A 26,534-nucleotide genomic window follows, 5' to 3' on the forward strand; every position below is an offset into this window, starting at 1 on the left:
CAACGGTTGGCCTCTTCAGAGCACACTTCCTGCCCACCTGGCACCTTATCATCGTATGCAGCATCGTCTCACGACTCGTGCCGGAGTTGTATTACTAGAAGCAGGCACCATCTTCCGAGTGGTTATCCCACTTAGCCTACAGAAACAAGTTCTCGGATTATTACACCAAAGCCATTGGGGTATCTCCAGAACAAAACAACTCGCCCGTCAACACTGCTACTGGCCCGGTATTGATGCCGCTATCGAAAAGCTAATACGTCATTGTGAGCAATGTCAAACGAATCAGAACGCCCCGTCTTCTGATCTTGCTTCATGGCCTCCTGCTACTACTCCATGGGAACGAGTTCACATCGATTTCGCAGGTCCTTTCCTCAATTCCATGTGGTTAATAGTCATCGATTCACTGTCAAACTTTCCATATGTAGTGGATATGCATTCGACTACTACAACCGAAGCTACCATTCGTGCTCTCCAGAAAATCTTTACTACAGAAGGCTTACCGCAAGTACTCATTTCGGACAACGGACCTCAATTTACAGCTACTGCTTTTCAGAACTTTTGTACACATAATGGCATTCGTCATATCCTAGCACCACCTTTTCACCCTCAATCTAATGGTGAAGCTGAACGCTTCGTACAAACATTTAAAAGAAGTATGAAGAAAGCTGTCTCTTCAGGCTTAACTAAAGACCAAGCCTTGCTCCAACTCTTAAACAACTACAGAACTCTACCCGGCGCTGATAATATCACTCCTGCACAGAAGCTCCATGGACGACCTCACAGAACTTTACTTTCTCTGTTACAGCCTCTTCCGGCCCAGCATAAGACATCACCAACGAAGTTCTCCCTCAACGACAAGGTCTACACCAGGACATTCAAATCCAACCCACTCTGGATACCTGGGGTCATCTGCAGATCTTTGGGTCATCGTCTATACGAGATACAGACTACGGAGAAACGTATCTGCCGCCATCAAGATCAGATACGTCTGCGCTACCGCCCCTGTCCAGCTATTGATGCTATTGCTAAACCAAATAAATCTATTGCTGAACGAGCTTTGGATCATTTAATAACAATGGGTTCCTTTCAGGACGAGACAGCGCCACTCCGCCCAGTTCCAGCTCCGGACAATACAACAGAAACATCAGCAGCTCCGCCCCAGCATCGCAGTCGCCGCCAGCGCCGCCGCCGTTTCACGCCGTACCGGCGTATTTAGGAGGGGAGGGTGTTGTATGTCCGGCGCTCCCTTTCTCGCTCCGCCAGCCAGCTGTACGCGCGCCTGTGTATCATTCTGCTAGCTTCGACGCGCAGCCCTCAGTGCGCGTGCCTGACCATCGAGTGTACTATAAATAGGAGCTCCCTGCCTGCTCACTTGCCCACTCGCCCCGGTGTCCAGCTCCAGAATACACCCTACGTCGAGCACGGAGGCTACTCCTCTTGAAAATGTGCTTCGACCAGGTGGACTGAATTTCTGGCAGTACGAGGTTTCACCTCTGGTCACCGCTCCCTTCCCTGTTTCCGCTGCCTATGTTCCGTAATTCTTTTACAAGCCATTTTCATTCCCTAATTTATGCAAGCTCCCTTAGTTTCGCTAGGTGGAATTTCTTCAATCAATTGAACTTGCTTTTTAGGAATTCAGGCACTTCAACAAACAAGGACTCTCTCAAGACATTTATGTTAGTGTGCCAGATAGTTCTCGACTATCAACGTGTCAATTCACAAGACTATCTTTTCAAGATAGAAGTGTATATAAAAACTGTAAACCTGTACATATTGTATAAAGACAGACTTTTCTCAAGATTCAATATTCCTTTTTGCTTCAAAATAAATTTCAGTTATTTGTGTAAATATCATAAAGTGAAGCAATAAAAGTTGTGTTTTGTAAATTTCAACCTTGGTTACAACAGTTTTCATATGCAGTTTCTAGATAGAACTAATATTTGTGTAGATATTTGTAGTTTTAAAAAATATAATAATCTATAATATCTCTGTTATTATTCTCGTATGGCAAATAGAGTCATGAGATAAACGATCGGGAATTACATTCTGCCAAACTTATTATGCACAATTTTTTGATAAAGCTAATATTAACGAAGAAATTTGACATTCCCTGTTTGACACCATTAGTATTGTTACGCCACCGTATCCTCATCAAAATATACAATGAAATATAAACGTGCATACATTCATCAACATTACAGCATTTCAGCGTTTTATCTGCAAGCTTCTGTGAATTTACTAATCGCCGCCACAATCTTCTAATTGCAACTAGTTCTGTGACCTCGTTTTGTTCTGTATCTCTTATCTTTATTTCCTCATTCCGAGTATCCCCCTGTCATTGTTCCGACCTGTTTGTATATGCAATCATTCTCGCTAGTTTCAAGCCTATTACTTCTACCTTATGAATAAGATATCCTGAGTCCACCCAGATTTCACTCCCGTAAATCAAAGTTGGTCTGAAAATACACACATGTAAAGAAAATTTCGTCCGGGAGCTGACTTCCTTCTTTCAGAATAATGTAGATCGCAACTGCCAGCTCACTGTATTACCTTGACTGCACTTTGATTCAATCTATCTTACTATCGTACCATCCCGGGAGAATATACACCCTAAATACTTGAAAAGATCCACGTGTGCCATCTTTGTATTCCCAACCTAACATCAATTTTGTTAGGTTCCTTACCTACTGACATAACGTTAGTCTTAGAGGAGGATGGAAAAGATCATGGACGGCAAAACTCACAAATGAAGAAATCCTTAGCAGAATAGGCGAAACAACATCTTCAGTATCAACAATAAGGAAGAGGAAAGGTAAGGGTGTATTCTGCCCGAAGGCAGGTCCGAACCTGGTGTGCCTGAGCCGGAGTTTACGTACGGTAGGGTGGCCAGCTCCTTTCCGCTCCTCCATTCCCTTACCCCCCACCAACAGCGCGTGGCAACCCATCCAAATCTTGACCACGCTTAACTTCGGAGATCTCACGGGATCCGGTGTTTCAACACGGCTACGGCCGTTGGCATAAGGAAGAGAAGGGACCAATTACTTGGCCATCTCTACAGACACAACAGTTAGGCTATATGGTTAATGTCATAAAAGGAATGATTCATAGCAAGGGAAGGAGAGGAAGACACAGATAGCAGTAATCTAGACAGAACAGAGAAGATGTAGGAGCAGGCTCATTTAAGAAAATGAAGAGATGAACAGGAGTGGAGGAGAAGAATTGTTGTCAGACAATCCCCGGATTGAGAATTAAGAAGAAGAAGCTGTTCATTATTACTTAGTGTACATCTTGGCTATTCCTGTTGAATGTAAACATGGTTTCGAGAAGTTCTGTTAATCTGTTGTTCTATGTAGTTTTAACAAACAAAGGAACATAATATCGAATGGACCTACTTTCGACCTTTGTACACCTAACCCGCGATATAAACGAAGTATGAGACTGACATTTGACAGTGAGAAGTTTTTCTTCTCCGAAGAACTAAGGAATATTCTGAACTAAGGACTATTTGAAACAAAACATCCTAGAAGTACCATAACATGTCCGACTCGTTGGCTGAATGGTCAGCGTACAGGCCTTCGGTTCAGAGGATCCCGGATTCGATTCCCGGCCGGGTCGGGGATTTTAACCTTCATTGGTTCATTCCAATGGCCCGGGGGCTGGGTGTTTGTGTTGTCCCCCGATATTCCTGCAACTCATACACCACACATAACACTATCATTCACCACAATAACACGCAGTTGCCTACATATGGCAGATGCCGCCCACCCTCATCGGAGGGTCTGCCTTACAAGGGCTGCACTCGGCTAGAAATAGCCACACGAAATTATAATTATTATAGTACCATAACATAAATGTTCAACAAATGTGTACGGAAAAATGTATATACATATATTATTGAATGTATTTTGACTCTTCAATTTGAGGAACATGGTGGACCACTTTCACTTATTATTGGGAGGAACTTCCCCAGTTAACAATTGAGTGACCTTACTAGATAATTAGGAAATATTTTCCAGGAGCGTACTAGCTTCCTTCCTCTGAACGTCATTCAGTTTTAGAGACAACAGATCGTTAACCCTATTCGAAAAATGATATAGCCTGCCTTGCACACGCTTAATTTGATTGGGAGACGGATCATTTTCATCAAAAAACTAACTACAGAAGCTAGCCCAGTAATATTCTCCGTGATCGTGGAAAGAGAGTCGTCAATTTCTTTCTCTCCCAAATTGGGGATGGAAATGGGCAAATCAAGGGACTCTCTAAGCTTGTTAGTGTCTACTGCAACCGTGCCTCCAGATTGCACATTTCTGATATTTAATTCATAGATCAACTCCTCTTTGCGCAAATAATTAAGATGGAGAACATCGCGAGGGCCTGGCATGATGACAGAACAATTTTGAAAAAGTCAAAAAATTCCAGCAACTGAGAAAATGGTTAGAGTTCGGATCAAAACAATGTCTAGCCGTCAAAAGGGGCTAAATTGAGACCCATTCAACCACGCTTTGCTACCACTTGTTACCGTGTTTTGGTGGTAGTTATGCATGAAAGAAGGTGCTGGGTGGTGAATAGGTCTCAAGCTACTAAAGTGAAATTAATTTTAAAATTTAACAAGGTTATATTTTCTTTGCAAGATTAGGTAACAACAAATAGAACAGGTACTTAGTAGCCGAAACACGATTGAAAAAAAATACATTTACATAGGTACCCCATTTGGGGCTTCAAAAGTCAGAAACATAATTCTTGAGCAAAGAGCCCAACCTTACAATGAACACCATACAACAAAGGGGCCGAAAACCCCCAAACATGCCAGAAACATTTGCTTCCAATTCACCCAAAAGCCTCCTTGAGGCAGAGACACAATTTTCAATAAAGGGCAACTTCCCCTTAAAATACAAGCCTATCATAGGCCACTCCGAACTCCACTTTTAAGCTGTCCTCCAAGGACGTATACACAGGGGTAAAATACCCAACCTACTGAGGTCTGTTGAATGACAAGAAAGTTAATACATGACTTCTAAAATACAATTTGAGAGGAGGCGAATTTGCACTCCTAATACACTTTGCTTAAGACCTACTTGGCACTAGGCCGTTAATACAAGGGCTAATCCCATACTACAGAGGTGACTTAATAGCAATTTACATTACATTACGGAAGAATTGGTTGAGAAAAATAAGTTCACCTCAAGACGATGTGAGTGGGAGCTCGAGAGGGTTAAGCACTCTCTATCCCGATATGTCGTTTAAAATAGAATATATGAAAAGAGTAGTTACATTTTAGGAAAAGGTTACATGGTTGAACGCTTAGAACCCGCCCCGAAAGTTAAACTGCTGAGCTAGCAAAGAAAGAAGTTATTAATCGGTCATTACCTTGTTGTTGACCGCTGCCGAAGAAAGAGGCGCTTCCCGCCCCCTGCTATGTACTTAACACACTGAAAGATGGAACAGAAGTGGCCCGGAGACCCGAAAATCAGCAGTTTATATCCTCTCGCGGAAGGTTCTAGGCGTTAGGGGAAAGAAAACACCCTCCCACAAACTCTTTATTGGGTAGGACCCCGCAACAGATTAAAGTTGGGGGAAGATACACCAGATTGGTCAGAAATTAATAGAAGAAATTCGGGATTGGATACATTCATAACAAGGGGAAGAAAGGGGTAAATATTGCCAACTTAAACAATGACAGAAAGAAATTTAACAAAGAACAAACTCTTGAAATTAAATTTTCTCCAAAAAAATAGTTCTTTGACTCCGCACTAGGTTGCACTATTGTAGATCTTCAGTAGTGTCCTCTAGAAGAGAAAGTTCACACTTCTTACTTCAAGCGAAACAAAAACACATCAAAAATGACACAGTTCAAAAACTCAAAATTTTCCACGTGGTGACATCTTCTGAGAAGGTAAAGAATTAACAGCGTAGATAAAGTTCAGACTTCCTCCAGCAGAGGAGTTTCACCTGGCGCAATTTTTAAATTAGCGGCGTGGAGGTGTACCGCCCGGTACAATTAATATTATTATGCCACACGGTCCATTCCTTTGACAATGTGCATTTATTATTGGGCGATTATTATTATTATTATTATTATTATTATTATTATTATTATTGATACTTGTTGTTTAAAGGGACCTAACATCGAATGTCATCGGCGCATTATTATTATTATTATTATTATTATTATTATTATTATTATTATTATTATTATTATTATTATTATTATTATTGGACGATTTTCTAAAAGCTCATTGTGATTTGTTCGTAGAGTGAAACACTCGGGTGTCATTGATGTTCCATTTAGGTCAATATTTGCGAACATGTCCTGCCAATATGCATGAACCCTTTACTTCCTTTGTTGGAAGTCTTCTCCAAGGGTAATTGGCAGGTACACAGAACACCTGCAGGAGAAAGCCTTTAACGCCCCCTTTACTTCCATTTCAAAGAGACTTGATTTACAACGCTGCAAATGAACTCTATGTGGACGGGGCTTAAATAATAGACAGCCTAACTTACTCTCGTGGGAATTTGACCCTCAGTTTCTTGCAAGTCTGCTGTTTCGACATTGGGAAACAAGTATTCAAAGGAGCTCTAGGAACTTCTTTTGAGGTACACATAAGTCAGGTTCCAGAAACAAGTGAAGGTGTGATAAGAGCAACTGTAAGACTAGACTGTCAGGAAGTTGATAAAGTATATTACTATTTACACAGGAAAAAAATGGACATTTCTGAAAGCAGAAGGAGTAAATTTATGCGAAAAGTTATATTTTAGAAATAAAATGTATGTCATAAAGGTGGTAAGTCTAGGATCATTTTGCGCCTGACCGATAGCGAGCTGACGATGGAGTTGTAGATATACTGTACAAATTGCGAATATTGTTTTACAGTCAAACATTTCACGTAATACAAATTGTATTTCAAAATTAGGCTACCTTTAATTTACATCGGTTAAGAGTGATGGTGGTGATTATTGACTTAGGACGAAGTACAATTTGGCAACCATCCTCCACTAACAATAATCAGAAGGAAAAATGGAAGGGGTCCGACAGTTTGAAAAATGAAAGTATCGGTCAAACAAAGACAAGAGCCAGGAAGACCGTGCAAATAAAAGACTAGGCATCGTGAACTGGTACCATTGGGGTCGGAAAAGAATAAGAGTTGACCAAGGGAGGTGGGATAGGATAGATGAAAGTGATGAGCCTGACACAAGTAATTGGAAGCAGTACCAGGATTCAGCTAAGGGTCCCGTCGTCGCCAACCCACGCTCCCAAGTTAAGAGTCCATTGGGCCCCTTTTAGTCGCCTTTTACGACATGTGGGGATATCGTGGGCATCAGTTAATAGCAGTGAATAGTTATGTTTCAGAATTATTTTGTTGTTGCTATGAAATACGTTAAACTGTTCGTTAAACCACCTCTCTTACTTGTTTCTCTAGAAAGGTAACTTGACTCACCTTCCTTCGACAGTAACAACTATTTACTATCGTGGAAATGTAAACAATCAATAAATTGCTTTATGGGTAAGCGTATGAAGTGAAGTAGTCTGAAGTCTTCCTTAATATCTGCCTTTTGAACAACCTTCTTCGCTCGCAAAGACAGCACGTGCACATAGATTCCTAGCTTTTTGGTCACCGTGCTCTCAGATCATCAGCTCGTGCTAGGTTCTCGATTTTCATCATTTAAAATTAATTTTAGCGTTAGTATTAGTGTACTAGTGTTAGTATCGTGTTACGCAAACACGCTTGAAAACATATATTTAATTTTTTCCAGGCCACCCCCGTATTTTAGCGATAGCGTCCCTGTACATCATCCTGAAGTCCTGTGTTTCATTCCCCGTCAGTCCAGAAATTTATATTCTGGCTGAGGGCTAGAACACGCTTCACTGAGTCCTGAAGGACCAACTGAGGACGCAGAAGATCCGGTCAATAAAAAGCCGAGCAACACAACGAGTATGTCGTTACGCTGACAACGTGACATTCCCAGTACCTGCACAACATCCGGCTGGGTAGCTGTAATCATGTCAGACCAAGGCACTAATAGCTGCTGCCGCATGGAATATCTTATAACTCAAGCGCTTTCTTGGGCCTGACACCACATTCAAATATTAACTCTGTTTTACACCTGGATGCTCTTGCGATTACAACCTTACAAGGAAGGATATACTGTATCGTTGTTGCGCCTGCGAAAACCGCTATGTGATAATATTTTTGAAGAAATACCGACCCACAGCACATACATTACGAAGAGCGAGAATTCTTTGACGATATCACATAATATTGGATCTAAGATGACAGAATCAAATCAGCGAAAGTGTGGAGATAATTTTTTTCACACAATGGTTTTTGCAGGCCCAACGACGACCTATAGTTTTTGCGTGTTTGTGATGTAGCTGATCGTGTAATGTGTTATGTGTAACTAAAGGGCTATGTTTTAGTACAACAGTCACAATCCCCAAGCAGATGAATTAAACAGACGATGTTAAAATCCCCTATAAGACAGGAATCTTAAAGCCACTGCCTTTATCCTTCGCCTCAATCGTAAGTGCAGTGGCCTTCAATTCAGTGTGTACCAGGTTCGATTCCAGGCTGGGTCGGGAATTTTAGCCGCTTTTATCTTTTTCTGATTCGCGGGCCGGGTGGATGTGTCCGACTTAATATACACCTCCTGATTTAAAAATAACGTACAACAGTACGAACACGCAAGAGTGAATGTAGCCTGCATGACGTTGGCATCTGACAATAAAATTAGACTTTTTTTTACAATTTGTTTTACGTCGCATCGACACGGATAGGTCTTATTTCGACGATGATATAGGAAATACCTAGGAGTGGGAAGGAAATGGCCCATGCCCTTAACTAAGGTACATCCCCAGCATTTCCTTGGTGTGAGAATGGGAAACCACGGATAACCATCTTTAGGGCTGCCGACAGTAGGGCTCGAACCCACTATCACCCGGTGCAAGCTCACAGTTGCACGCACCTAATCGCACGGCCAACTCTCCCGGTAGGCTTATTGTTAGTCCTCGTGCAGTTCAGATAACAAGTAATCGGGAATAATAATAATAATAATAATAATAATAATAATAATAATAATAATAATTGTATTTAACATCAGTCATATGTAGGAGGGAAAGGCGACTGACCTTCTACAGGCACATGACCCGTCTGTAACCCTGTAATCCTCACAGTGACAAGTAGGGGGAAAGGCTTCTAAGACCAAGTGGATCACCTCAGTAAAATCAGCCCTAGAGGAGCTACAGATCACATTAGAGACCACAGAGAACCGATCTCAGTACCAGCAGGCCATCCTACAGGGAGTCTTCCCAGTGTCCCTCACAAACAAAAAGAATACAGGGACCACCAGACCTAAGTGGATTAATGGAAGGAAGCAGGCACACAGCCAGAAAATGAAAGCATACTGGGCCAAGAACAAGAAGATGGCCATAGATAATAGTTAAGACGAGCCCCGTGGTCCCTAGCAGGCCAAACGGAACCAATAAATAATAATTGTATTTGGCATAAGGCTTTTAGTGCCGGGAGGGTCCATGTGAATGTTTACCTCGCCTGGTGCAGGTCTTCCTATCCGAAGCCTATAGGTAACCAGCGCGCCTAGACGTGGGTTGATGATGACAATGATGTAGGAAGGGAGTGAAACCCGGCGTCGGCTTAACGTCTCCATCCGAACTACGAACCACCATCAACAGCGTCATATTCCGGTACTCCATACGAACACTCTTGGAGAAGTTTGGGATTAAAGCCAGACTTTCGGCACGCAGTCTAGTGATTAGAAATTTAGAAATGAAATACTACCACTCTCCTACCCTGCCGGCCAGCATTCTGATAGTAAAACTTTTTCCACCAACGGGACTCGAACAGGCTAATCACAGTGTCAGACCATAGGTTTGATGCCTTAATGAGCATGGCCACCAGGCTGACAAACTACTACTAGTAGTACTACAACTACTAATACTGCCACTACTGCTAATTATAATAATAATACATAATAATATCAGGCTCCATGGCTAAATGGTTAGCGCGCTGGCCTTTGGTCACAGGAGTCCCGGGTTCGATTCCCGGCAGGGTCGGGAATTTTAACCTTAATTGGTTAATTTCGCTGGCACGGGGGCTGGATGTATGTGTCGTCTTCATTATCATTTCATCCTCATCACGACGCCTAGGTCGCCTACGGGCGTCAAATCAAAAGACCTGCATCTGGCGAGCCGAACTTGTCATCGGACACTCCTGGCACTAAAAGCCATACGCCATTACAAAATAATATACATTGCAAGTGATTTATTTCTATAAGATCATTTTTATTCTCATTCATAAAAAATGCTCAAGAAATGTTTGGTTACGTCTTTAGGTGCTCCTCAGTACATTGTACGAATGCATTAATGGAATAAGGAATGGACTGTTCAGGCAATAACATGTCCTGTTTACATAATAGAGGGATCCACTGTCATCCAGATACTTAGGAGGTGTCAGTGTCAGTTCAACGATTCGATGCTCCAATTCAATGTGTGTGCGAAGGTTGGTCTACTGTATGTGGAGTGTAGTATTTACAGTCATGGTTGACCGTGCGGACTGAAGTAGATAATTGTCTACGTTAAGTTGGCGTAGATAAAGAATCGCATGTGGCACTAAGATGTCGTCAATTTACAGCCGAGCAGTTAAGTGCGGTACACATTTCGAATGAATAGAATTATGCAGTTTTCATGCATGATAATGCTAGAAACCACACGTGCGTTTACACTGCTTCAAGAAGGTTACTCGCTGAGGTACGTTTCCAGAATGCTGGGGTTGCTCATATTATGATTTTGTATGTGCGGAAACGTTTCCACGAAACCCACTCGAGTACCTGCACTGCGAAGAGGACATCGTGGCAGGGCGCTGCACTTTGCTAGAGACCATCTGCACTGACAGCCTCGACCAGGGCTTCTTAAACGCCCAAAATCTCACGCGTGCAAACTGAGGCGCAGAGTTCCTGTGCACAGTGCATCGGTCCCAGTTGGCTCGGCTCGGACCAACGCTCCGTCTCTGGGCTACTCGGCTAAGCTCGGCTCAACTCGGCTCAACTCGGCTAAGATTTGAAGCGCTACGGAACAAGTGAGCAAGAGGGAGAGACAGGCGTGGCGAAAGGGAGAGACAGCGCTATTGCTCAAAATCGAGGAGTGAGGGTCTACACTCTGGTCAACCAAGCGAAGTCGTCTTTTGCACCGTGCACATTGCATGCACCACGAAGGCCTGGAGAAAACGAGGGGAGTGTAAAATCTACCTTTTATGGAAGTGGATCTGTATTGGTGTGCTCAGGCATAAATCTTGACTCGAATACCGATCTCTTGACCATTAGCAATGGAAGTTTTACTGCTCGTCAGTATATTGATGAGATCTCGGCGCCAGATTTGACTCCTCACCTGAGACTACTTGGAGAAAGTGCAGTATTCATGCATGCTATTGCTAGAGCGCACAACGTCAACCTCGTTTGGAGATTCCTGCAAAAGCACAACGTGGAACGGACAGAGGGCCATCCAGAAGTCCCGACGTCTTCGATACGATCGAACAAGTCTGGGACCAACTAGTGCAACGCATCCTAGTGAGAAATCTGCCACTCCAAATACTACAAACACTTCGAGACGTCCTTTTGGAAGTCTGCCTCTAATGAACGTCAGAGTCTTATCAGACGCATGAGAAGGCGTTGTGAAGGTGTTATCCATTCGAAGGGTGACAATACTCTTGGTTAAGGTACCTAATTTTCACGCAGTCCTTTTGATGTATGACCGGGTAATACTTCATTCATGACACATTTTGGAATGACGTCGTGTGCTGAGTTTCGAATGAACGATTTTCATGTCAGTTCTTAACTGTTGCAAAGAAAAAAATGGTTTTCACTGCGTATCTTTTTTTAATTTCAGTATGTTTGCGTATTACGGTGGACATATATGAAGGTGGCCAATTGTCTTCTCTTTTAGCGGTGCATGTGGCTTTGATGCTTAATATTGGTGTAATTGCCTATTGTAAGGAATACAGGTGAGTTTGCCTGAGGTTTTTTTCTGTGTTTAACTGCAGCACTAATTATTATGAACACTTCAGCCCTTCGTTGGAGCCATGTGAGGTGAATATTTGCAATGCGGCGAATGAAGTAACCGGTCAGCACCTTTTAGTGCTGAAGATCGATAAAGTGAGACCATGTTTTTACTAAGAAACAGTACTAGAGACTTGATTACATTTCCTTGTTTTATTAGAAAGCTTTCAGTCTTGTTAGGATTGCACTGTAAACTGGCGAAAAGTGCTGTTTTTCAGTTGTTCTTACAAAGTGATTAAGTGAATTAGATAATCACAATGGCTGATTCAGCACCATCTTAGAAATTCAGTTAGAAATACAAGTAATTTTCTGGTTAAATTCAAAGAGATTTATAGCGGAGTGAAGTATTTGACTGTCATGAAAATACACATGCTTCATTTTCGTAAAAATTGGTACAGATATGGCGTTATGTAGTATAAGTTTCCTAATAGTTAATTCGTTTTAGATATGTCTAATATTAGGATTTGATTGTATTTTTAGGACATTTATATTTAACATTATAATAAAAATTATCCGCGTTGGGAAATTAGAGTGAGCGTTCCAATTGACTAAAAACATCAATAATACTAAGATGCTGAGTTTCGGAGCCAAATTAATACATTACAGGACTGTTGTTAGACCAGAAGGCTTATATGCTTCGGGGACTCTGTGCATGAGTCGAAAAGGACAAGTCTATCAGCTACTTAAAAGAGAACGCCGACTAATGTGGAAGATGTTGGGCAACAGATGGGTTGACGGGCAAGTTCGTCTGAAATCCTATAAAGAATATATAGAAAGATGAAACCGATAACAACAACAATTAGAAGGAGAAGATTTCTGTTTTGGGAACATTTTCCGTACGCACAACGACCAGTTCACAAAGAAAATCAGGAATTTTCTAAAACTAAATGCATCTAAGTTGAGCAGGTTCCAAGAGTGTGAGAGAAATCTGAGAGAGGTGGGCATTACGGTGGATAAAAGCAATGACGGGGATAGTAGTTTCAGAAGGATGGTGAAAAGCTATCAGGGTTTTATGGTTGAGACAGATCCCAGAAAACGGACAGGCCCTTTACCAGAGGAGCGGATGAAACCGCTTATCGATGGGATCCAGAGATACTAGCAGGAAGTCAAAGCCGGCAAACGAAAAAAACACAGACACTGAAAATGAGATTGGTTGTTAACACGCAGTCCATTCGAAAAAAAGAGTTAGGAAAGTGACAAGTGAATAATTATGATCTCCTAGGTATATTTAAGTTACTACAAACGTTTTTTGAGACCTTACCTCCGTCCGATCCACCATGATCAACTGTTATTCCCTTCAGACCTCAACAGTATAAATTTAAGATTACGTCTTTACTCGAAATGGTGTGTGTACTGAAATATTGTGCAACAAAAGCAGATTTCACTACAACAGCTTATTGATCTCTGAATATAAACCACACAGTAATTGTTTTCATTTCGTTACGTAGCTACCTAACGTCATCGGCTCATTTGAAACACACACATTCACTCCCGTCTCCCGTAGGTGCGGAGTCACATGGTGCTTGGGTTGCGCCGTCCGAGTGCACACTCAGTACAGTTTGACTTGATATTGTTAGGTGACTGGTTATTAATTTCTTTGATTTGTTTCAGGTACCATTGAAAAGCTGTGTATATATACACTCCAAAACAGATGCTAACATGTATGCTAACATAGTACTTGTGATAATATTGTGTTGCTAATTCAATATGAAAGGTGAATATTGAGCAAAAAGTGACCGTCGAGGCCTGTGTTTTCATTGCTACTGTATAAATATCGGGGAAATTTCCAATATAGAACTCATCAAACCAAACATGATGGTGAAAGAATAATTGAGATCCCCATCCGTTTAACAGATATGCAAACAACAATATGATCATAGTACGTCCGATGCTGACACCAAGTCAATCGCGCCACCATCTTGTGACACACCTCGCTTGCCTAGTGAAGCCGCGGTGATGCGACGATGCAGAGAGAACATTGTATTTCACTGAAATGATTCCGTGACTGATGAATAAATATGTTACATTCGATACATGCGTTTCATTTCACTAGACTAGGCATGTAGACACTGTTACGCTTAAAATTTGTGGCAGTGTAGTACACAGATATTACGTGATATTTTTAGGGCTATAGAATTTCCAGTCCATCGTGACCCTACCTTCTGATTAACCTTTTTATATTTCTTTTGTAGAGATGGAATTCTGGAATGTTGCTTGTTGTGGGAAAGAAGACAATTTGTAGAGGTTTAAGCTGAAATTTACTCAACAAAAACGTTTTGGAACACTCTTGTAAGTATTGTGAATTTGTTGTCTAGTATGTCCAGTTGCAGTCTCGAAAGTCGAACTTTAAGCTGTTTGTATGTATAATCACTTATAAAATGAATGCCAGATTCAAGAAATAGACACATTCCAGTCAAAGATGAGCACCAGTAAGAAATTATTCGAGGCGTGTTCTGAACGGAGTCGTGAAAATCTACGATGGCAAGATGGACAACGTCGACATAGGATCGTGTACGCAATATACAGTATAATCAATTTACGTCAAGAAGCATTGTCAAGGAGAGTACTCGACATGAGCTGGAGAATCGAAATGATTTTGTTCGAACGTGAATCAATTCAGAACAATGGATGGTCTTGATGACTTAGCCCGTATTGGTCGTTTACTTTCTACAAATTCAGCCCCTATCTCCAACTGTTGACTAGGAGGAATTTGGATCTCAATGTTACCTGGATAAATTCAACGTTCATGCAAGTACGGGGACATTCATGTATCCATTCAAATCAATGAAATCGTCAGGAACAGATTCTATGTGGCCATCCTGCATTCTCAGTGGCCATGGTAAAGTCCAGTCATTACCCCTCGATATCCTGCAACTCTTTACAGATAGACGCATATGATGCCGAATAGACTCCCCAGACTTGGCGTAGGATGTTGTTTGCCGACGAATGTTTGAACCAAGACAACCGTAAACAGTGATTTGGAGTGTACTAGGTAATTCTCTTACGTTTTAGAATTCATGTCCGACTTGAGAAAAAGGTGGCGGCTCGTTAATGTTCCGTAGTGGCATTACGCTGGGTCACCACACACATCCATTTGTTGTTAATGGCATAGTGAGTGTTCTAACGTACAGAGAATACATTCTCTACCCAGTAGCGGAACAGTATCGTTAGCATTACTGAGAAGATATATTCTTAACGGACGAAAGATCATGTGTCCAAAATGTGTCATCCTGTTTCTGTCACCCGCATTTAGTGGCCTGCTTGTTTTCCAGATATGAACCTAGCTAGCCTGGGTTAAGTTTTGGAAACCGACGCCAGCAGATTTTACGTAAGGTGATACCACCGTGAGGAGGGGGCTGTTACTTGCTGCCGGTCACACTGCAAACTGGAGGGTCCGATGATAAAGATTTTTACTCGTGGAGAGGCATAGTGAGACATGGTTTTCGCAGACTGAATTACCAGGTGGACAGAAGAGTGAAAGTAAGCCATATCGTGACACATGAGAAACTATTCAAATTGTTGATCGATCTTAACACTTCACATCACAAAATGGGAAATAATTTTGTTCTATTAATGGTAATCAAAATTCGCAACCTGAACATGAAATGTCCAATATTTAATTTTTATCGGAATTCCCTTCGCTGAAAAGTTAGTGTTATTTTTGCTGTTCCTTTTTAACGTATACTTACGTTCCTCGACAACGCCTAGATGGAAAGGAAAATGTTAAGACGCTTTTAGTGTTTGGGTAGACGCGTATATCGCAGAGAGTGTTTAACTTACGATTATGTTTGATGTTTAAATTAACAGATAAAAGAGGAGTCTACCTATTGCAAAAACTAAAATAATAATCTGAAAATTAGTTTGCATGAAATAGCACTTCAAAGTAAGGTAAAATTTGTGCTAATGTGACGTCACACGCATACTCTGTTATAAGATGGTGGTGTGTTGAACTGTCGTTGTGATAGTGGGTTCGATCCCACTGTCGGCAGCCCTGAAAATGGTTTTCCGTGGGTCCTATTTTCACACCAGGCAAGTGTGGCTGTATCTTTATTAAGGCCATGGCCACTTCCTTCCAACTCCTAGGTCTTTCCTATCCCGTCGTCGTCATAAGACCTATCTGCGTCGGTGCGACGTAAAGCCACTAGAAAAAAAGAAAAAACACGAAGACGCTTGCTAGTAAAAGTTGGTCATATCATATGGCAGCAGCATTGGACAGTGCTCATGAAAAGTTGTTCTACTCTATGAGATAGAAATATAATACCATTTATGTACATTTTCTGTTGTCATAAAAGTGCTTTTTTGTAATAAAATACATCTGTGTAGACAAAAATGTAACACGTCAGTTATATAGGCCTACAACAATTTGTTTAGTCCACATCCCTGGCGTAACGCTGCCGTCCTCGGGGGCCCGGATTCGATTCCCGGTACTGCCAGAAATTCAAGAATGGCAGGTGGGCTGGTATGTGGTTGAAATGGTGCATACAGCTCACCTCCATTGGGGATGTGCCAGAAAAGAGCTACACCACCTCTTGATTAGGACAAGAGTTTACTTTACAACAATTTATTTACTCTACTTTTGCAATAAGATAAGAAGTAGTCATGAACAGTGCATTGGTAAATCGTAAACCAAATATAAGTCCTCATTGCAAGGAAAAGCAGCAGCTGAACAGAAAAAGAAGAACCTTAAGCAATGGCTTCACGTGGCGATCCCTGAAGCATTTCCTGTCTTTAGTCAAACATAACGCTTTTTCATATTTTGTGCACTTTTCGTATTTAGGACTTGGTTGGTTGCAACAGAGGAGCTCAAAAACTAAACGTCATGGAACATAATTTTCTATGCATTGAAGGTAAGAGAGATCATAATGCCAAAAATGACATTACTGGGCTGGAAAGGACTAATCATGTTTAACATATTTGTGATTTAGGGGCAATCTTATATGATTTCAGTTTCAGGATCAGATGAGGTGAGGCTTGAACATTAAATGGGACACTCGCTAAGACTACTTGATACCTGGAAGCAATTCAAAGGAAAGCAGTCTGGTTTTGTTCTGGGTGATTTTCGACAAAGGAGTAGTGTTACGATAATGTTGCAAACTTTGGACTGGGAAGACTTGGAAGTAAGGAGAAGAGACGCTCGACTATGTGGCATGTTGGAGAGTTGGAGTGGAATGACACAAGTAGGTGACTAAGCTTTAGTGGAAAGTAGGAAAGATTGCAGTATGAAGATAAAGCTGGAATTCAAGAGGAAAAATGAGGACGAGGTATAAAAGATTGGAATAAATTAACAAAGGAAATGTTCGATAAATTTCCAAATTCTTTGAAAAGTTTAAGGAAAAGCTATGTAAACAACTGATAGGGAATCTGCCACCTGGGCGACAGTCCTAAATGCAGATCATTAATAATTGATGATTTGATTAATTGCTAGGTACTTCGCCGTAGTTTCGCTACACTTGTAGGGTAGACTGAAGCTGTCCATAACGAAGTAGATAAAACTACCTAATGTTCAGAACAAATGAGATGAAGGTGTTTGTTTCCCTGCAGTCACCTCCTCTGTAATAACGAGCTGAATGGTTAAAATGAGTGACAACAGTTGGCGGGAGTGTGGTATTATTTCAATTGGGCCAGGCCTAGCGCGGGATCTCTGCACCTCGAGTGTTCCACCACCCCATGATTTGTGACGCTGGGACAGCCACCTGTTGAGGCTCAATCCCGCTCTGAGAGCGCCTTGTTAACGCTCTCCGCGAGGCCGTACATCAAGCGACGCCCGATCCCGTGCAGCTTCTGATAACTAACTACCCCCAGTGACATTAATTAGAGTCACTTATTTTCAAATTGCTGAACTTTCGTTTTATCAACCTTACAATTGCAAACCAATATACTGCATTCAGCTGTTGTGTAGCGAGTAGGAGTAAAGTTTATTGTGTTCCTTTTAGATGTATCCTACATCTCCACCGGGCTGAGTGGCTCAGGCGGTTGAGGCGCTGGCCTTCTGACCCCAATCTGGCAGGTTCGATTCTGCCTCAGTAGAATGGTATTTGAAGGTGCTCAAGTACGCCAGCCTGATGTCGGTAGATTTACTGGCACGTAAAAGAACTCATGTGGGACTAAATTCCGGCATGTAGGTGTCACTGGAAACCTTAACGAAGTAGTTAGTGGGACGTAAAAGAAACATTATTATTATTATTATTATTATTATTATTATTATTATTATTATTATTATTATTATTATTATTATTATTATTATTATTATTTATCTCTTACATTCCCATCACGCTTTCATTTTAGTTCATTTACCGTAATTTATTTAATATAATTTATAATTTCGTGTGGCTATTTCTAGCCGAGTGCAGCCCTTGTAAGGCAGACCCTCCGATGAGAGTGGGCGGCATCTGCCATATGTAGGTAACTGCGTGTTAATGTGGTGGAGGATAGTGTTATGTGTGGTGTGTGAGTTGCAGGGATGTTGAGGACAGCACAAACACCCAGTCCCCGAGCCATTGGATGGTTAAAATCCTCGACCCGGCCGGGAATCGAACCCGAGACCCTTTGAAGCGAAGGCCAATACGCTGACCATTCAGCCAACGAGTCGGACATTTATTTAATGAATCAAATAAACCCATGTAGGCATGTACAACATCATCCTTATGAGTGTACTGTTTGAATAGTTACCAGCTAGGCCTATTTGGTTTTTATAACGGATAGGACAAAATAATAATGACCTTCCTTGGGTCCAATTTCATTTTTGTCTGTTTGTCTGCTGCAGCATCACGGAAAACAGGCAAGTGGAGTTTTATGAAACTTGGTATTTATGTTTAGACAAGGGCGAGTGGAAAGTTATTTATAAACTGCTCATGAAGGAGCTTTACACAGTGTCTTAAACGTACACTTCGATGCCTCTGGTTTACAGTCGGTTGTAGAAGAAAATAACTCATGAAAATATATTTTTAAACTTTTTTGTTCTGTGCTTTTTTCCGTTTCAGCAAAAAAATTGAAATTTCAGTGGTGGTTGTGTGGAAGATGTATCTGGAAGTGCCAGTAACCAACTCTACGGAGATTTTCCATGAAGACCATCCCGGCAAGGTATTAAATGTTTTGTACCTAGTATCCGTACACTTTGAATATTAACCTATATTTTAAGGAAGATATCAAACCAAGAGCAGCAATAATACAAAACAGATGAAACGACAAAGGGCCACTGAGAGCCAGGAAGCGAATACGCCGCATGTCGCTGGCAGGGAAACACATGCACACCATCGTACTTCAGAATCTCAGAGACAACATGAGGAGTCGACAAAAATGTAATCATGTATATGTCAAATGTTTTCCAGCCAGAAATTACTTTTTAACATTTTTAAACATTATTTGAAAGTAGTAGGCATATAATAATAATAATAAGAATAAGAATAAAAAGTTGCACATTCTGGGGGGGGGGGTGAATGTGTTGCTCTTTGGTGCGTGAGGATCTATCAAAAGATTTTCTTCCTTCGTTTTTAAAAGATGTTTGTTAACATGTTTTACGTAATTTATTGTCAATAGTGAATCAACATTTGTACGGTATATGCAAAGAAAACAAACGTATTGTTCGTCGGGGATAGCTGTACAACAAAGAAATTTGAAAATTTAAAAATATATATACAAGCACATTTTATCTTAAGATAACTAGAGTTATCACACTGATGTTGCTACCGTACGATACCGCTGGATCTAAGGCAGCTGTCCCTTGCGGAATTTCTCCCTATACAACCAAATAGTTTACCTATGTCCAACCACTTTCATCATTTTCCGGCAGTTACTGTGTGTTTTATACTATCGAATATCTCTCCTTTCTCTTCTCTTCAACCAGCGTCCAACTTAATTATTTCTCCGTTTACCTAATACTAGCAATTTTCTTAGAACCATTCCTGCTATTTGACGTTTTATATCCTCCTCCATATCCACTTATCAAATACTACCAGTCTTCTTTCGTATTCTTTCTTTAATATTCATGCCTGTGCTCCACACATTGTTACAATATAGAAGAAGCGCCTGACGTCTCTTTCGCAATCCTTTAATTAGTAACACACAGGAGTTTGAATGTTTCCTTAGTGACAGCAATATGAGTTTTCATCTCAGGCTATCAAAAATACAATCATACCATCCAAATCTGATGGCTTTGGTATTTCCTATTTTCACCACGTTCTTCCAATAGGACTGTCAGTCTTTCAGGAATTAAGCCAGTTAACTCATTCAAACTTAGCCATTTCCTTGTCCGCAACCAGCTTCTCGTCGCATGCAATGCTGTGCTCTTCATGTTATCTGGTGAGAGATGGATAGAATCCAACAAATAGACTATAGAAAGGCATAATTTTAGTAGAGCCTAGTGTCTTTATTACTGGTTTCTGACCAGGATATCCATGGTTTGAATACCTGGATTTCGCACATGGAATTGTAAAATCAGAAATCATATCCCTGTGGTTCAGATTCTACGTAAAATGACTTCAGGTGTCACGTTAAAATACAAGCTTCCTTTTCAGTTCATGTCTAGTGTTCACCGATCAGTTATCGCAAGTTTGAAATGACAGGACAAAAATGGAATTATCTTGAAGACTTTATTATCTTTTTTTTTTTTTTTTGCTAGTTGCTTTACGTCGCACCGACACAGATAGGTCTTATGGCGACGATGGGACAGGAAAGGACTAGGAGTGGAAATGAAGCGGCCGTGGCCTTAATTAAGGTACAGCCCCAGCATTTGCTTGGTGTGAAAATGGGAAACCACAGAAAACCATTTTCAGGGCTGCCGACAGTGGGGTTCGAACCTACTATCTCCCGAATACTGGATACTGGCCGCACTTAAGCGACTGCAGCTATCGAGCTCGGAACTTTATTATCTAAGGAATAAGAATTAAAGAGAGATTTCGCAGGGTGGCATTGGGTGGCGAAATGGCCAGTTTTCAAATGTTATATAATATGTGATAATTATTCATTTTTCCTCAATAAACCAATATATTCAGTTATTTCATGTAGGCTACAGTATGTATACTTCCGGCACACAAAAATATAATGAGTGGACTCGTGTACAAAAGCATCAAACTTTGTGTACCTTGTCCACTGGTCATTCGTAAACAAATATTTATATAAAGTATTAAAACGTAATGTATATTGGGGGTTAAGTTATTCGAAGAACACTGAGCAAGAAATGTCGTGTTCCGAACGAATGGCACTTGCGTTAAAATCCTGTTCTATCTGTAGCACTGACGTAAGTGACAGTTCCTTAGCCAGGATTATATAGGTATACGTATTGCAAAAATCCCTCCAAAACTAACATACAGTGTTATTTTAGAAGGTCAATTTTTAATCTGCACCTTCGTTAATTTTTCATTATACTTATACATAATTTGGGCACACATTTCCACTTCTCCACATAATCTCCTCGTTTTTCAACTGGCTTATTACGCTATCTCGGAACGAGTGCGTGTATGTATGCCCGTACGGTAACAATTTGGTTCCGCACGTCGAAGCCACTCTATGGCAGTCGTCACAAGCAGTCTTTATCTTCCTACCTCTTTGCACGAATTGAATCCGTCAGTTTACCAACGAGCAGGAGCGGTGCGTGCTATTGTTGCAGTGTTGCTCAACTCCCAATGCTTTTGCACTTCATTTGTTGTCTTCTCTTCTAATGTATTAGTTTAATAAAGCTAACATATTTTCGAAACCATGTTAAAATCAACCATCTTTGGTCATTCGCTGTACTAAAACTTCGTAACGGACCAATAAATGCTGCTGGCTTCGAGTCAAACTCAGGGGTTTGCTTTCTTCGGTAACTCCCTAGCGGACAGCGCGGCGCAATGTTCCTCAGCAACCCTGTATAGCATCAGGTAGCTCGCCAGTATCGGTCTCAGGGAGTTGCAAGAGACTAGCAAGTCCACTACCGAGAAACATTTTCAAATGTCCCCGTTAGATTGCGCCACTCTGCGGAGATTACTTCATTCCTACCTTCTATCTTCTCGCAAAGGTAATTTCATTTCCACTTTTTTTTGTTAAATTACAATTTTTGCTTTACAATACAGATGTCGCAGATAGGTCTTACTATGACGATGGGATACGAAAGGGTTAGGAGTTGGAAGGAAGTGACCGTGGCTTTAATTAAGGCATAGTCACAGCATTTGCATGGTGCAAAAATGGGAAATATCGGAAAACCATCTTCAGGGTTTCCGACAGTTGTGTTCAAACCCACTATCTCCCAATGCAAGCTCACAGGTACGCGACCCTAACCGCCTGACCAACTTGCCGGGTAATTTGTTTCCCACGCCATACCAGACCACCCACAATATTACCAACATTTTGTTTCTATGAAATACAGGACTGCACATTTTCAATTCAAGTGAGGCAAAAGTAACTGTGGCAGGCTGAGTAGCTCACACAGTAGAGGCGCTGGCCTTCTGACCCCAACGTGGCAGGTTCGATCCTGGCTCAGTCCGGTGGTATTTGAACGTACTGAAATACGTCAGTCTCGTGTCAGTAGATTTGCTGGCATGTAAACGAGCTCCTGCGGGACTAAATCCCGGCATCACAGAGTCTCTGAAAACAGTAAAAAGTCGTTAGTTGGACGTAAAGCCAATAAGATTATTATTAAGAGTTAGTGTAGTTACAGTGTATAATTAGCCTCTTATATCCTGGGGTGTAATTGCCAGATATATAGTTTTGGTAGGAATGTAGTTCATTACGTAACGGTAATACAGTTTCTTAATACTTCTGCAAGCTATAAAAATATGACACTGAAAATTTTGGTGCAACACCCAAATTCAGATACCACCAGCCGCCACTGCTAACGAGATGACAATCACAGGGTGTTAAATCAGGGCTGCAACATGGGTGTGGCAATGTTGCAACATTGACCATCGTAGTTTTTGACTTTCTGACTGACGTGTAATCAAGCGTAGTTGAGCAACTGAAACATATCATGGGTATATTGATGTGTTTGAATACGATTCAGTAGAACGTGAAGTTTCTATAGGGTTACCACAAACGTATCGGAATTAATGGTGGTTCGTTGAGGTATGGTGTCCCCTACAAGGAATTAATTTGAGTCTCAGAAATCGATAGCCACTACTTCTCCTGCCGAAGGCCCGACTTTGCATTTCTTTTTACTGGGATGAATTCGCATGATGTCATTTCGAACTCATTAAGTAATCCACACTATTCTCGTACAGCCATCGGCGACCGATTCAAGTGGAGCACGGAGGGGTCATGGCACATGATTATTATTTTATAGCACCGAAGATGGACATTTGTATTCTATTACCAATAAATTCGTTGAGGAAACACCAGTCGTTATATTTAATTTCAATTCGATTTTCTCTTTCCCTAAACTTGCACACTTCCCAGCCTGTCTGTGAGCAAACGCCACTGCGTACAGCGTAACTAATTCATTGCAGAGTCTTTCTTATTGCCTTAAGGGCAGCGCTCCAGTTCCTTGGAACCCACACGAGTATCCCATTTGAGTACCAACTGCTTTATTACTTTAGACACATTTCCTCATGTCCCAGCTGATGTGACATTTTACTCGCAGTAATATATCTGTCATACATAACCAAGTTGTTAATGTTCTGCACATTGTCAGGTGTTTTGCGGTGTGCGGTCTGCCACCGCAAAGACCTTGACTCTTGACGTACCTATTGTTGTCAAATAATCTCTGTGTCCAACAACCTAATGAACTGTGATCGATAGCGGCTTCTCAATGAATGAATGAATGAATGAATGAATTAATGAATGAATGAATGAATCAATCAATCAATCAATCAATCAATCAATCAATCAATCAATCAATCAATCAATCAATCAATCAATCAATCAATCAATCAAACAATCAAAGATCATCATTTAGGGCTGTCGCCCAGGTGGTAGACTCCCTATCAATGGTTTTCCTAACTTTTTCTCAACTATTTTAAACGAACATGCAAATTTATCAAGCATTTCCCTTGATAATGTATTCCAATCTCTTACTCCTTGTCCTATACATGAATATTTGCCCCAATTTATCCCCTTTATTTCCATTTTTATTTTCGTATCTTTCCTGCTTTTAAAAGCTACACTCCACTCCACTTACGTCATCCACGCCAACTCACCACTGACAGCTCGAAACATTCCACATAGGCGAGCACCTCGTCTGCTTACTCCGAAGTCTTCCCATCCCAAAGTTTGCAACATGTACTCAGGCAAAAACTAAAGTACTTCGGTCATATTATGAGAAAACATGATTCACTGGAAAAGACCTTAATGCTTGGGAAGACTGATGGTAACAGGAGAAGAGGGCGACAACGGATGAGGTGGATTGATGACATCAAGGACGCCACGGCTCTCAATTTAGAAAGACTTCGGAAAATAGTATACGACAGGAAAAAATGGCGCACTTTGGTCTATGGGGTCACGGAGAGTCGAAAGCGACTAAACGACTAACAACAACAACAACAACAACAACAACAACAACAACAACAACTTCTTTTGGAAGTTCCCGCGTTCTCCGTTTCTTAGCAGAGAAATCCTAAGTTACTACAGCACGTTGATTTTGATTGGCGTCAAGCGCAACGGTCGTGCTACGACCGCATCAGGCATGGAATTGTTGACCTAAATTGGAATACAAGCGGTAATGGTGTTTCTATAAACACTACAAAGAGTAAAGGTGTAAAATACTGGATTTGGATAAAACATGGTGCATTTTGAAGTGACCCTCGTAGATTACAAAGAGTCAATAAATCTATTGATTAGTGAAGAAGAAGTATGCATAGTCTCTGCCCAGATATATGATGTGAATGACAACACACTTAAGTCAATCTTTGTAAGAAATTCATTAGAGGATCAATGTGTTTATATGTCATTTGTTACAACCGATACCAGGTTTTTGAACTACGAACGCCTTTGCAGGAAATTATTACTTCGGTCAACATGTCGCTAAACGCTATATTATCCCACTAATTCATTACGCCTTCTTATGTCACCCTTCTAGATGAAAACTAATCAATGCTGTATTAATTAAGACACTTCATTAATTGTTTCAGTAATTATAAGCGTTACATTACTTAACTTCCCGACAGTGTAGTACGCCGCCATTTACTGTTTATTTTTCAAGACCTCTGTTTGCATTATGAAATAATCACGTCCGACCAAGAGGTTAATTTTATTCCAAATCAGCTCATTCTGTGCATCAGTAGTAGTGTAAATTTCTGGATCACAGAAGTTTCAAAACCTAGGTGAGCTATTAGTATTTTTCAAGTGCAGTAAACAGTCAATTCGGGACCGTATGTTGTGCGACGTGGACACGTTAATGATCCCGGATGAAACATTCAGTGTTTACAATTTCCTAAATAGGTATACAAATAAAATTCCAGCTTACTTTTGTCATCTAAAAACCAAAAACCAAAACACCACGGCACTTAACGCCTTTGAAATGGCTTTGGCCTGCCCAGCGACCGCTGCTCAGCCCGAAGGCCTGCAGATTACGAGGGGCCGTGTGGTCAGCACGACGCATCCTATCGGCCGTTATTCTGGGCTTTCGAGACCGGGGCCGCCATCTCACCCTCAGATACCTCCTCAATTCTAATCACGTAGGCTGAGTGGACCTCGAACCGGAAATCAAACCCGGGGCCTCCTGGCAAGAGGGAGGCACGCTACCCCTACACCACGGGGACGGCCCTTTTGTCGTCTTGTACAATAAAACATAACGTTGAAATTGAAACTGACACGCAGGTGGCCTAAATACTCGCATACGGTAACTGAGACCCCCACGATCAATATTATTATTATTATTATTATTATTATTATTATTATTATTATTATTATTATTATTATTTCATTTTTTACAATTTGTTTCACGTCGTACTGAGTCAGATAGGTCATATGGTGACATGGGATAGGAAAGGGCTAGTTGCGGGAAGTAAGCGACCTTAACTTAATTAAGGTACAGGCTATGCCTGATGTGAAAATGGGAAACCACGGAAAACCATCTTCAGGACTGCCGACAGTGGGGTTCGAACCCATTCTCTCCTGAATGCAAGCTGACATCAACGTGATCCAAACCGTTCAGCCACTCGCTCGCTATGCCTTTATTATTATTATTATTATTATTATTATTATTATTATTATTATTATCATCATCATCATCATCATCATCATCATCACGTTATGACATAAAACTACACTCTACATTATATAGAACGAGTAAAATAATTTAAATAAATACACTATGTGGTGAAAAAAAAATACCGAACAAACTTTCCATGCGGTTAGGGTCGTTTAGCTGTGTGCCGAAAACCTTCGATGTGTTAGTGCCACGTTAAACTACTAGCATGAAAAGAAAAACTATAAAATTACAAACTTGATCTGAATATGAAACAGTACTGAATTTCGCCAGAAACCTGACACGTGAAGGATAATATATCCATCAAGTTAGACATCGCAATGGGCCACTTGCTCGTCTGCGACAACACTTCGGGGTT

This window comes from Anabrus simplex, chromosome 1 (genome assembly GCF_040414725.1).
Source record: "Anabrus simplex isolate iqAnaSimp1 chromosome 1, ASM4041472v1, whole genome shotgun sequence".
NCBI lineage: Eukaryota > Metazoa > Arthropoda > Insecta > Orthoptera > Tettigoniidae > Anabrus > Anabrus simplex.